General features: G+C 43.8%; 1 long non-coding RNA gene across 1 annotated transcript; it reads right to left on the reverse strand.

Annotated features, from left to right (window-relative positions):
- Positions 1–1,920: 1,920 nt before the first annotated feature.
- Positions 1,921–2,764, reverse strand: LOC115540300 (uncharacterized). The gene is made up of 3 exons (XR_003976155.1): positions 2,524–2,764; positions 2,321–2,433; positions 1,921–2,024 (listed from the first exon to the last, which is right to left on the reverse strand). It is a non-coding gene; the product is annotated as an uncharacterized LOC115540300 (long non-coding RNA).
- Between the last annotated feature and the right edge of the window lie 8,627 nt (positions 2,765–11,391).

Consider the following 11,391-nt stretch of genomic DNA (forward strand, 5'->3'; position numbering starts at 1 on the left):
GATGAGACCGCCATATGAATCTGGAAAAAAGGAATAAAGACAGCGAGGATGCAGGGAGGTCAGCAAGGCTACAGTTGAAGATCAAGGTAAATCAGTTCTGATTTATTTTAAACATAAGCATTAGAGGAATTGAAAAGTTTCCCCCGATGGAAAAACTCACCTGAAACCTGGCTGCACAGATGGCATCAACCAATAAATAATTAGTTTAGAGGTCTTTAATAATCAGATTTCATGGTCAGTTGTCTACATGTTTCACACGGTCTACAGCATACAAAAGCATGCGCTATACACTGCAGGTGCAAGAATTTCCTGACACTTGCAGAACCCTTATCCCCGAGCGTCCTATAGCCTACCTCATCAACCCTTTTCTAGTAGACTAAATGAAAACAGAAGTTCAAACAATAATCCACGCCCAAACCAAGACGAGATCACTTGGGAAAAATGGTAATGCAAATTGGGCATGATGAAAGCCGCTTGAGGCTTACAGATACGCAATCTTAGCCTACTGGTTGATACCTTTTAGGGAAAGCAATAGGCTACTTGCCGTCAAAATGTAGAAAATTCACAGGGCATTTCTTGACAATGTAAGAGCATGTGCTACTTTGCAATACATTCATGCAACGTCTTCCTCTGAAGTTGTAGGCAGTTTTAGGCTATACCGACATTATAGCCTTTGTATAGCAAAAAGAAAAATAAGGAAATATACTGTCAACAATTTGTTTTATTTTCCTATTATTTAATAAGGCAATGACATCCAAACACAAAATCAGCCTAGGAACAATAGCATACAGTAGTCTACACAAAGATTTGATGGGCCAACCATGTAGGCCCTAATGCTTTCGCAGGATGCTATACGTTTCACTCAGAAAAAGCATGAACAAACAATGTAATTGCAAATATATCAAGTCCATCCCCAACACTGATGAATTCCCAAATGAATGAATGGCTAAATAAATTAACGAATTCAACTGAACGAACACATGAATGATAAAATGAATTTACAAACAAAGATCCTTAATATTCTCTGATACAAAGTTGGCCTAGTAGGTTACCCTAATCCTAATCTTTGAACAAGCTTTTTTAGGGTTGGTGGGCTTAGGCTACATCTCGCTCTCTGAAAAGCCTTTGAATTACGACGTCTCTGAGTCAGAGTGGAAAAGGTGGAGCATTGCGTTTGGCAGCCTGGTTTCGCCCACCTCCTCTTCATCATCATAGAATAGAATTTTCCACTTCTTCATCGCTTTCTGGGGCAAAAAGTGTCTTCTTGTGTATGTTTACGATTGTTTCTGTGGGGACCTTGCCCCAAGCAGTTAGGACCCAGGATCACACTTCTGCAAACTTCGCCTTCCTCATCTTCCCTGATTGTGTGTACGTGTGAATGCCTTCCTGCATCCACCTCTCCCATTCAATCCGTACGTGGATTTTGAAAACGTGGTTGTCACCGATGTCTAGGGCTTGCAGCTTGCATGTCAAACGTCCCGGAATGATGGCCAGATTGGTTTTGAGTTCTGTGTAGTGGCATTTCACTCTTTGTTGTGGGCAGACATGTTGTCCATCACAAGACCCGCACAGGGGCTAAAAAAGGCTCCAAGTCGGCCACACCACAACTTGTCTGCCCAATCCATCCTTAGGTCTTCCGTCATCCAGCTCTTCACGTTGCATTGGACAACAATCCCCTGAGGGATCTTGGGGCATGGTCATGGCGGGAGTCACCACCTCCACCACATTCACAGCCTGCTGCCGAAAAGACATTTATAAAGAATGTCAAACACAAAATGTGTTTCATGGTTTTGAATTGAGTCTTTGAATTTAACACTTCACATTAACAGAAGGTCCTTCAATTCCCTATATTGGATTAATGAAGTATACTATCCACCCATGGACAGTGTTCTGATTCTGAAGGCTCCTGCTTACCTCTATGAGTTCAGCCAGCTGCTTGTCAGGCACCTTGTACTTCTCTTTGGGCTCCGAGTTCGTACCAGAGGCAGGTACCTTCACTGGACCAGATAACGACACCGCTGTAGCTGGGTCAGATCCAGGGAGGAGAAAAGGTTTAAAGAAGTCACAAATAAACACAAGCACAAAAGTGTTTCATGTCTTTTTAATTAAAGGTTTCAAAAAGGTCTAACTTCACTGCCTAGAGCAGCAATCTCTGAACAAGAATCCAACCTAAAAATGTGCTTCCTGTGGAAAGAATATCAAGTGGGATTGTGTACTATCTATCTACAACAACTATTTGAAGGATTAATTGCTTTAAACAAAATATTAATCCTATCATCACAATTACAAAGTAATAACAATTGGTACAATAACTACTTACCGACAGTGGCAACAGTGTCTCGGACCAGAGCCCGATAGGTAAGGTCACGACAAGGTTTCTGGGGTTTGGCCATGGCCAGAATGGTGCAGCCGATGGCCCAAACATCGACCGGTCTGAGAGTGAATGAATAACACACAATCAACAAGGAATAACGATGAGCGACGTCACACTTGAGCAGAATGCCTTCAGCTGATGCTACTCACGTGCTGTACTTGGTTTCTCCTAAGAGGATCTCGGGGGGGCATGTAGACCGGTGTGCCCGCCCAGCCCTTTAGATGGACGGAGTTCATCAGCACCTTCCGACTGTAGCCCAGGTCGGCCAGCTTCACCGGACCGGGAAACAAAGGTTTTCCGGTATGATGTCCCGATGGATGATCTGTTTGTAGATGGAATTAGTTTAGACAAGGTTTACAAACGATGTGTCGGAGCCTTTCAGACTGTTTTATGTCTGTCTTTCTATATTGTATAATAATAATATTTTCTATATTGTATAATTGTATAATAATGTATTGAGGGGCTCCTTTAAATGTCCAAAATCTGTTTCTTTACATCCTTTGAGCAATACGAAGCATAACGACGTACCTCAATGTGTCCATCTCAGCAGCATCACCCTGCTCTCAAATGAGGGAAGCCAGAGGCAACAGGGGCAACAGAGGAATGCTAACAGCATCAGTCACTTCCTCACTTTTGCCCCATCATTGGGGATGTGCTTCATGTGAAGCACCAACACGGCACTGGGAATGCCTGAGCTGTAACTGTGAGGCTAACGGTGGCTTGTTACCCTCACAGCCTTCAGCGTTTGAGTGAGCTGTTCCCCTTAGCCTTGCAGGTGGGAGGCGCGGGAGGTGAAGTGGCGTCTGACGGCATTGACAGCTCTTCGAAAGGTTGCTGTGAAGCCCTTCTTCTTCTTCTTCTTCCTCAGCTCCGTCTCCTCTGCTGGCTCCTCGTCCCTTTCCTCCTGGGCCTCCTCCAGGTTCTCCAACCCTGGCTCCCATCCTGGAGCTGACTGAAGGGAGTCACCAGCTCCACCACACTCTCAGCCTGCTGCTGAGAAGACAATTATAAAGAATGTCAAACACAATATGTGTTTCATGGCTTCAATAGATTAGGATCATGTCTGTGATATCATTAAAAGAGGCAGGATCGGTCTCAAAGCATAACACACTTGCTGGCAGAATAGTGGAGAACTTGACGGAAACACTTCACATGTTTGGGTACCAGTCTGAGGAGGCACGCAGCATTCATGGTCTCCCTTGACCATAACTCCATCTCTTTGGTGAACCTACATACGAAATATAACAGACACGAGAGCCCTTCAAACTTCTGGCAGATCCAGAAAGATCGACCCACACAGATGGAACTACCGTGCACTACTAACACTGTTGTGCAAAACACAATTCTGTACAATTAGGTAGTGCACTGAAAGACGTTCACAGATCCCACAAATTATTATAGGTGTGTTACCTTTCAGGGAAATGGTCCAAGGTGAAATAATCCTGGCCGAGCAGCTCGGAGCAGCTGGACCTCTTGTAAGGTTCCATTTGGAGACATGCCTTAAACAAAACACCAATGGCCATACCAATGACTCACAATATTGAGAAATGTTAAGCTTCCAATAAACGAAAGAAATATTTTTCTTGCAGTCTTTGATTGAACACTTCACATTAACATAAGGTCCTTTAATCCCCTAATTCCCCATATTGGATCAGTGAAGTATACTATCCACCCATTGACAGTGTTCTTATTCTGAAGTCTCCTTCTCACCTCTATGATTGCAGCAAGCTGCTTGTCAGTCCCCTTGTGGGCTCCGAGGGGGGCTGTACAGGAGGCAAGTACCTACACCTGACCAGGTACCGACACTGCTGTAGCTCATTCAGAGGCCTTGCCACAGGAAGGAAAAAATTAGAAAATAAGTCACAAATAATCACACGCACAAAAGTGTTTCAGGTATTTATATTAAAGGTTTCAAATAAGATCTAACTACACTGTCTACTACAGCATCAATCTCTGAACAAGAATCCAACGTAAAAATGTGTTCCAGTGGAAAGAATATCAAGTGGGATTGTGTACTATCTATGTACATACAATTTATCGAAGGATTAATTGCTTTGAACAAAAGTAAATCCTATCATCACAATAACAAAGTAATAATAGGTATAATAACTTCTTACCGAAAGTGAGATGAGGGAGGTCACACTTGAGGAGAAGGCGTTCAGCTGATGCTACTCACATGCTGTATTTGGTTTCTCCTAGGAGGACCTCAGGGGGCATGTATACCGGTGTGCCTGCCCAGTCGGTTACATAGATGGAGTTCATCAGCACCTTCCGAATGTAGCCCAGGTCGGCTAGCTTCAGCGGACCGGGAAACCACACGGTTTTCCGGTTTGATGTCCCGATGGATGATCTGTTTGTAGATGGAATTAATTTACACCAGGTTTACAAACTATGTGTCAGAGCCTTTCAGTCGGTTTTATGTCTGTCTTTCTATATTGTATATAATAGTTTAAGCGCAGATGCAACTCATTTTGATGTGGTGCAGCCGTTCTAAAGCACTTCTTTAGTTAACGTCCAGATTGGGGTTTGCAGATTTAGAAAAGAAAAGCCTGCAACTTTACCATAAACAGGCCGATCATTTGTATGGAGCAATGGCTTATGCTAATCAGCCTGACTGAAAATACAAGGGAGGACTTTTGCTTTCTGCTCCTTTTTTCAGCTTTGCCAGCATATCGCTGTGGCAACATGCAACTGAAGTGAAAGATAAGACTACTTAGGTTTTTCCTCTGGAGACAGTAATGTATTGAGGGGCTCCTTTAAATGTAAAAAAATGTTTCTTTACATCCTTTGAGCAATACGAAGCATAACGACGTACCTCAATGTGTCCATTTCAGCAGCATCCCCCTGCTCTCAAATGAGGGAAGCCAGAGGCAACAAGGGCAACAGAGGAATGCTAACAGCATCAGTCACTTCCTCACTTTTGCCCCATCATTGGGGATGTGCTTCATGTGAAGCACCAACACGGCACTGGGAATGCCTGAGCTGTAACTGTGAGGCTAACAGTGGCTTGTTACCCTCACAGCCTTCAGCGTTTGAGTGAGCTGTTCCCCTTAGCCTTGCATGGGGGAGACGCGGGAGGTGAAGTGGCGTCTGACGGCATTGACAGCTCTTTGAAAGGTTGCTGTGAAGCCCCTCTTCTTCTTCTTCCTCAGCTCTGTCTCCTCTGCTGGCTCCTCGTCCCTTTCCTCCTGGGCCTCCTCCAGGTTCTCCATCCCCTGGCTCCCATCCTGGAGCTGACTGAAGGGAGTCACCAGCTCCACCACACTCTCAGCCTGCTGCTGAGAAGACAATTATAAAGAATGTCAAACACAATATGTACCCTACACAATGGGATTCAAACCAATAATTTTTCCCCTTTTTGATTTAAACCCCCAACAATAATTATATTTGAATAATGTTTTCAATGCCTCCATTTGTATGCTATATTGAATCAAAATGTTTTTGGCTTCAATAGATTAGGATCATGTCTATGACATCATGAAAAGAGGCAGGATCAGACTCAAAGCATAACACATTTGCTGGCAAAATAGTGGAGAACTCGACTGAAACACTTCACATGTGTGGATGGGTCAATTTACCGAGGGACGTGTGGAGTTGTCAGGAGGACTGGAGGCTGGCTGGGCACCAGTCTTCCCAGAATCCCGAGGAGCCTGAGGCTGGGCAGAGCAGCCGGCCCGGTTGCCAGGTTTCATCTGGAGACATGCCTTAAAGGTTGCTGTGAAGCTCCTTTTCTTCTTCTTCTTCAACTCCAGCTCCTCTGCTGGCTCCTCATTCCCTTAAAAGGAAGAGGACAATAGATTTAGACTGATTGACTGAAGCCCAGTTCAGATCAAATATTAATTTCACAACGTTTATTACAGGATCTGAACTAGGTTCACTGGGATAGGAAGTCCACTAACACATGGTCATCTCAATGTATACTGTCGGCTTACATCTAGTATAAGTGACGTAAAACAAGAGATTATTAGACATTGCTGCAATAAGTGGCAATGGTATAACTTCACCAGTGATGTGTCCATTCACTTTGTATCCAGTACTACATGACAAGCAAAGTCAGGACCAAAGGGACCTGGGGAAGAATTACCTCTGGTCTGAGGAGACTTGTCCCGGGGCTCCTCAGACATACCTCTGGTCTGAGGAGGCTTGTCCTGAGACTCCTCCAGGTTCTCCATCCCCTGGCTCCCATCCTTGAGCTGACTGAAGGGAGTCACCACCTCCACATTCACAGCCTGCTGCTGAGAAGACAAATATAAAGAATGTCAAACACAAAATGGGGTTCATGGTTTCAATAGATTGGTTGCGATCATGTCTGTGATATCATGAAGAGAGGCAGGATCAGACTCAAAGCATAACACATTTGCAGGCGAAATAGTGGAGAACTTGACGGAAACACTTGGATGGGTCAATTTACCGAGGGACGTGTGGAGTTGTCAGGAGTAGTCCATGCTGGCTTGATACCAGTCTTCCCAGAAACACAAGGAGCATGAGGCTGGGCAGAGCAGCAGGACCAGTTGAGAGGGTCCACCTGGAGACATGCCTTAAAGGTTGCTGTGAAGCCCATGTTCTTCTTCTTCTTCTTTTTCTTCAGCCCCACCTCCTCTGCTGGCTCCTCATTCCCTTAAATGGAAGAGGACAATAGATTTAGACTGATTGACTGAAGCCCAGTTCAGATCAAATAGTAATTTCACAACGTTTATCACAGGATCTGAACTAGGTTCACTGGGAAAGGACGTCCACTAACACATGATCATCTCAAAGTATACTGTCGGCTTACATCTAGTATTGTAATTAATTTTTCGATAAATATCTATTCTGAATATTTTTAACGGTATCCATAATCATTCTCTGCCGTATCAATAGACAAATACCAGCCACGCTTTCTCGCTCTCTACTCTCGAACAGCGATTTAACAGACACATATCGCTACAGCACCAACATAGCCCCGCCTAATAATATGAGTAATAAAAGGGGCTATGAGATCAGCTGCATCTTTCAAGAACCTGGCTGAGATATTATCTAGCCCTGTGGCTTGGGCAGAGTTAAGGCCCTTTAGAATGTCGCCGATTTTTTCAGTCGCACCTATCTCAGCAAAGAAATCCTGAATGGGTTCAGGCCCGTACAATCTTGGGCTGAGTGGTAGCTTCTCCACAATTTTATGGGCAACTGAGGTAAAATAAGTGTTAAAGTGATAGGCAATAGCCTCCTTCTTATTTACCTTTTTTCCATCAATGGAGAGAGTAATACAAGAACTCTGAGTGCTTTTAGATAAGCATCCTAGATTTTTTCAGAACCTTCCACAATTTCTGGGGTTGTCCTTGTTTCCGTTTATCATTTCAGAAAAGTAGGTTCTTTTGGACTCTTTGATTATACGTTGGGGCTCATCCTACAAGCTTTAATCTGTGAGAAGCCAGCTGGGTCCCCTGTGCATTTGTGCTTCGACATTTCTTTATCCCTAGCCCTGATGGCTTCAAGTACCTCTGAGTTAAACCAAGGCTGGGACCTTTGCTTTACCCTGACCGACCTTGCCGGAGCCACTGAGTCAATGGCAGAAAGGAACAGGGTTTTAAACTAAACCCAGGCCAGGTTGATATCCATAGTTTCTAGGACTGGTGATCAATCCAGTCTACTGAATAGCGTTCGAATGACCTAATTTTGATTGTTGTCTGTTAAATGTGGCTCTTTGCAGCATTCTAGTGCAATATATTAGAAAGTGGTCACTCAAGGAATACTCAATTTCCCCGCTCTGGGAGATATTCTCCTTATCTGAGACCAAAATCAGATCAATTGTGCTCTGGGTTGATTTACCAATTCTGGTGGGGTCTTTAATTAATTTGGTAAGGCCAAACATATTGCAACATCTTGAATAACCACTGTAAGTGGGGCAAGTTTTCTTAATGACATCAGTGTTAAAATCACCTATTAGAATGCATTCCCTCTCCATCCATTTCGGTATTTATTTAATACATTCTCCAAGTGAATTTTGCTGAGGAGTTCGATAACAGACCCCTAAAAGAATAGGATTGGTTTTGCGAAGGCATATATCTATTATTAGGATCTCAGCCTCAGCCTTCATTGATCAAACCCTCCCTTACTGAAAAGTGTAGGTCCGATCGAATTAACACACATACTCCGCCTCCGTTCCTATTTCGGTCTTTCCTAATTAGGCTATAGTTGTCCTCTTCAATCGCAGAGTCATTGATACTGGGATCGAGCCAGGTTTCAGAAATACATAAAGCGCCCACCTGGGTTTTGTTAATCAGGAATCTAATCTTGTCCATTTTGGGTGGAATACTCCTGGCATTTAAGTGCATACAATGCAACGCCTCACTTTGAGTACATCAAACTTGTCCCGCATACTTGTCCCGTTTCTACATTGAATAATTCACTTGCACAACAATCCTTCTTTGGCATATTATTGTCCTTGTAGTTGCGGAAAATACTCTATTTAATTTTTGTAAGTTTTCCCTGTTGTATTGAATATGGTACAGAAGAATGATATTTTTCAAGGAATTGTATCGAAGTTAGAAAATCCAGTTTCGTGACAAAAACAAAATCTAGTATAAGCGACGTAAACAGGAGATTAGTACACATTGCTGCAATAAGTGGCAATAACTGTATAATTTCATCAGTGATGTGTCCATTCACTTTGTATCCAGTACTACATGAGAAGCATAGCCAGGACCACAAGGACCTAGGGAGGAATTACCTCTGGTCTGAGGAGGCTTGTCCTGGGACTCCTCAGAAATACCTCTGGTCTGAGGAGGTTTGTCCTTGGCCCCCTCCAGGTTCTTCATCCCCTGGCTCCCATCCTGGAGCTGACCTGAGAGAGTCACCATCCCCACCAAATTCACAGCCTGCTGCCGAGAAGACTATTATAAAGAAAATAATCATAAGCCACAAAATTTCTTTCATGGTTTCAACAGATTGGTTGTGATCATGTCTGTGATATCATGAAAAGAGACAGGATCAGACTGAAGGCATTGCATATTTGCAGGCAAATGGTGGAGAACTTTACCGACTGACGTGTGGAGTTGTCAGAAGGAGTGGAGGTCGGCGGGGTACCAGTCCGAGGAGGCACGCAGCATTCACGGTCTCTCTGGACCATGAGCTCCATATCTTTGGTGAACCTACATGGGAAATATAATAGAAACGAGAACCCTTCAAACTTCTGGCAGATCCAGAAACGTCGACACATTCAAAGGGAACTACCATGTACATAACACAATTGTGCACAATTGGGTAGTGCACTGAAACACGTTTACAGATCCCTCACAGTATCATAGGTGTGTTACCTGTCAGGGAAATGGTCCCAGGTGAAATAATCCTGGCTGAGCAGCTGAGAGCAGCTGGACCTCTTAGAAGGTTCCATTTGGAGACATGCCTTACACAAAACACAAAAGGATCTGTGGGTTAATGCTGCTGGCCACACCAATGACTCAGAACATTGAGAAATCTTTGGCTTCCTAAAATCTTAAAACATATTTTTCTTTAAGGCTTTGAATTGAACACTTCACATTAACAGAAGGTCCTTTAATTCCCCATATTGGATCAAGGGAATATACTATCCACTCATGGACAGTGTTCTGATTCTGAATACTCCTGCTTACCTCTATGAGTTCAGCCAGCTGCTTGTCACACAGCTTGTACTTCTTTGTGGGCTCCGAGGGGGGCTGTACAGGAGGCAGGTACCTACACTGGGCCAGGTACCGACACTGCTGTAGCTCGGTCAGAGGCCCTGGCACAAGAAGGAGAAAAGGAGAAAATAAGTCACAAATAAACACAAGCACAAAAGTGTTTCAAGTCTTTATAATTAAAGGTTTCAAATAAGATCTAACTACACTTTCTACTACAGCAGCAATCTCTGAACAAGAACCCAGCCTAAAAATGTGCTTCATTTGGAATGAATATCAAGTGGGAGTGTGTACTATCTATCTACAAAAACGAATTGAAGGATAAATTGCTTTAAACAAAAACAAATCACAATTCAAAAAAAATAATAGTTGGTATAATAATTATTTACCGATAGTGGCCATCATGTCGCGGACCAGAGCCAGATAGGTTTGGCCGCTAAAAGGACTCTGGTATTTGGCCATGACCAGGATGGTACAGCCGATGGCCCAAACATCAACCGGTCTGACAGGGAATGAAGAACACACAATCAACAAGGAATAACGATGAGCGACGTCACACTTGAGCAGAAGGCCTTCAGCTGATGCTACTCACGTGCTGTACTTGGTTTCTCCTAAGAGGATCTCGGGGGGCATGTAGACCGGTGTGCCTGCCCAGCTGGTTAGATTGACGGAGTTCATCAGCACCTTCCGACTGTAGCCCAGGTCGGCCAGCTTCACCACACCGGACAGGGAAACCAGAAGGTTTTCCGGTTTGATGTCCCTGTGGATGATCTGGTGGACATGGAATATGTTTGGACCAGGTTTACAAATAATGGGTCTGAGGTTTTCAATGGATTTTGTGTCTGTCTTTCTATATTGTATAATAGTTGTAGCGCAGATGCAACTCATTTTGAAGTAGTGCAGCCGGTCTAAAGCACCTCTTTAGTTAAAATCCAGATTGGGGATTGCAGGTTTAGAAAATAAAAGTCCTGCATCTTTCTCATAAACAGAGACTGATCATTTGTGTGGAGCAATGGCTTATGCTAATCAGCCTGACACAAAATACAAGGGAGGACTTTTGCTTTCTGCTCCTATTTTTAGCTTTGCCAGCATATCATTGTGGCAAAATGCAACTGAAGTGAAGGATAGGACTACTTACGTTTTTCCTGTGGAGAAAGTGCGCCCCCTGCAGGATCTGGTAGGTGTATTCCCTGAGTACATGATGAGCTAATCCCCGTTCTCTGGCCGCCAGCTCGTCAAAGATGCTGTGATCCAAAAGCTCCAAGATGCCGTAGAGTTTGCCCCGCTCTACAAACCATCCCATACCCTTCAGGATGTTGTCATGACTCAAAGTCTGTTCAACAGAAAACCATAAAACATTTTGGGACTTAAAAAATGAACAGATAG

Source organism: Gadus morhua, chromosome 3, assembly GCF_902167405.1.
Source record: "Gadus morhua chromosome 3, gadMor3.0, whole genome shotgun sequence".
Taxonomy (NCBI): Eukaryota; Metazoa; Chordata; class Actinopteri; order Gadiformes; family Gadidae; genus Gadus; species Gadus morhua.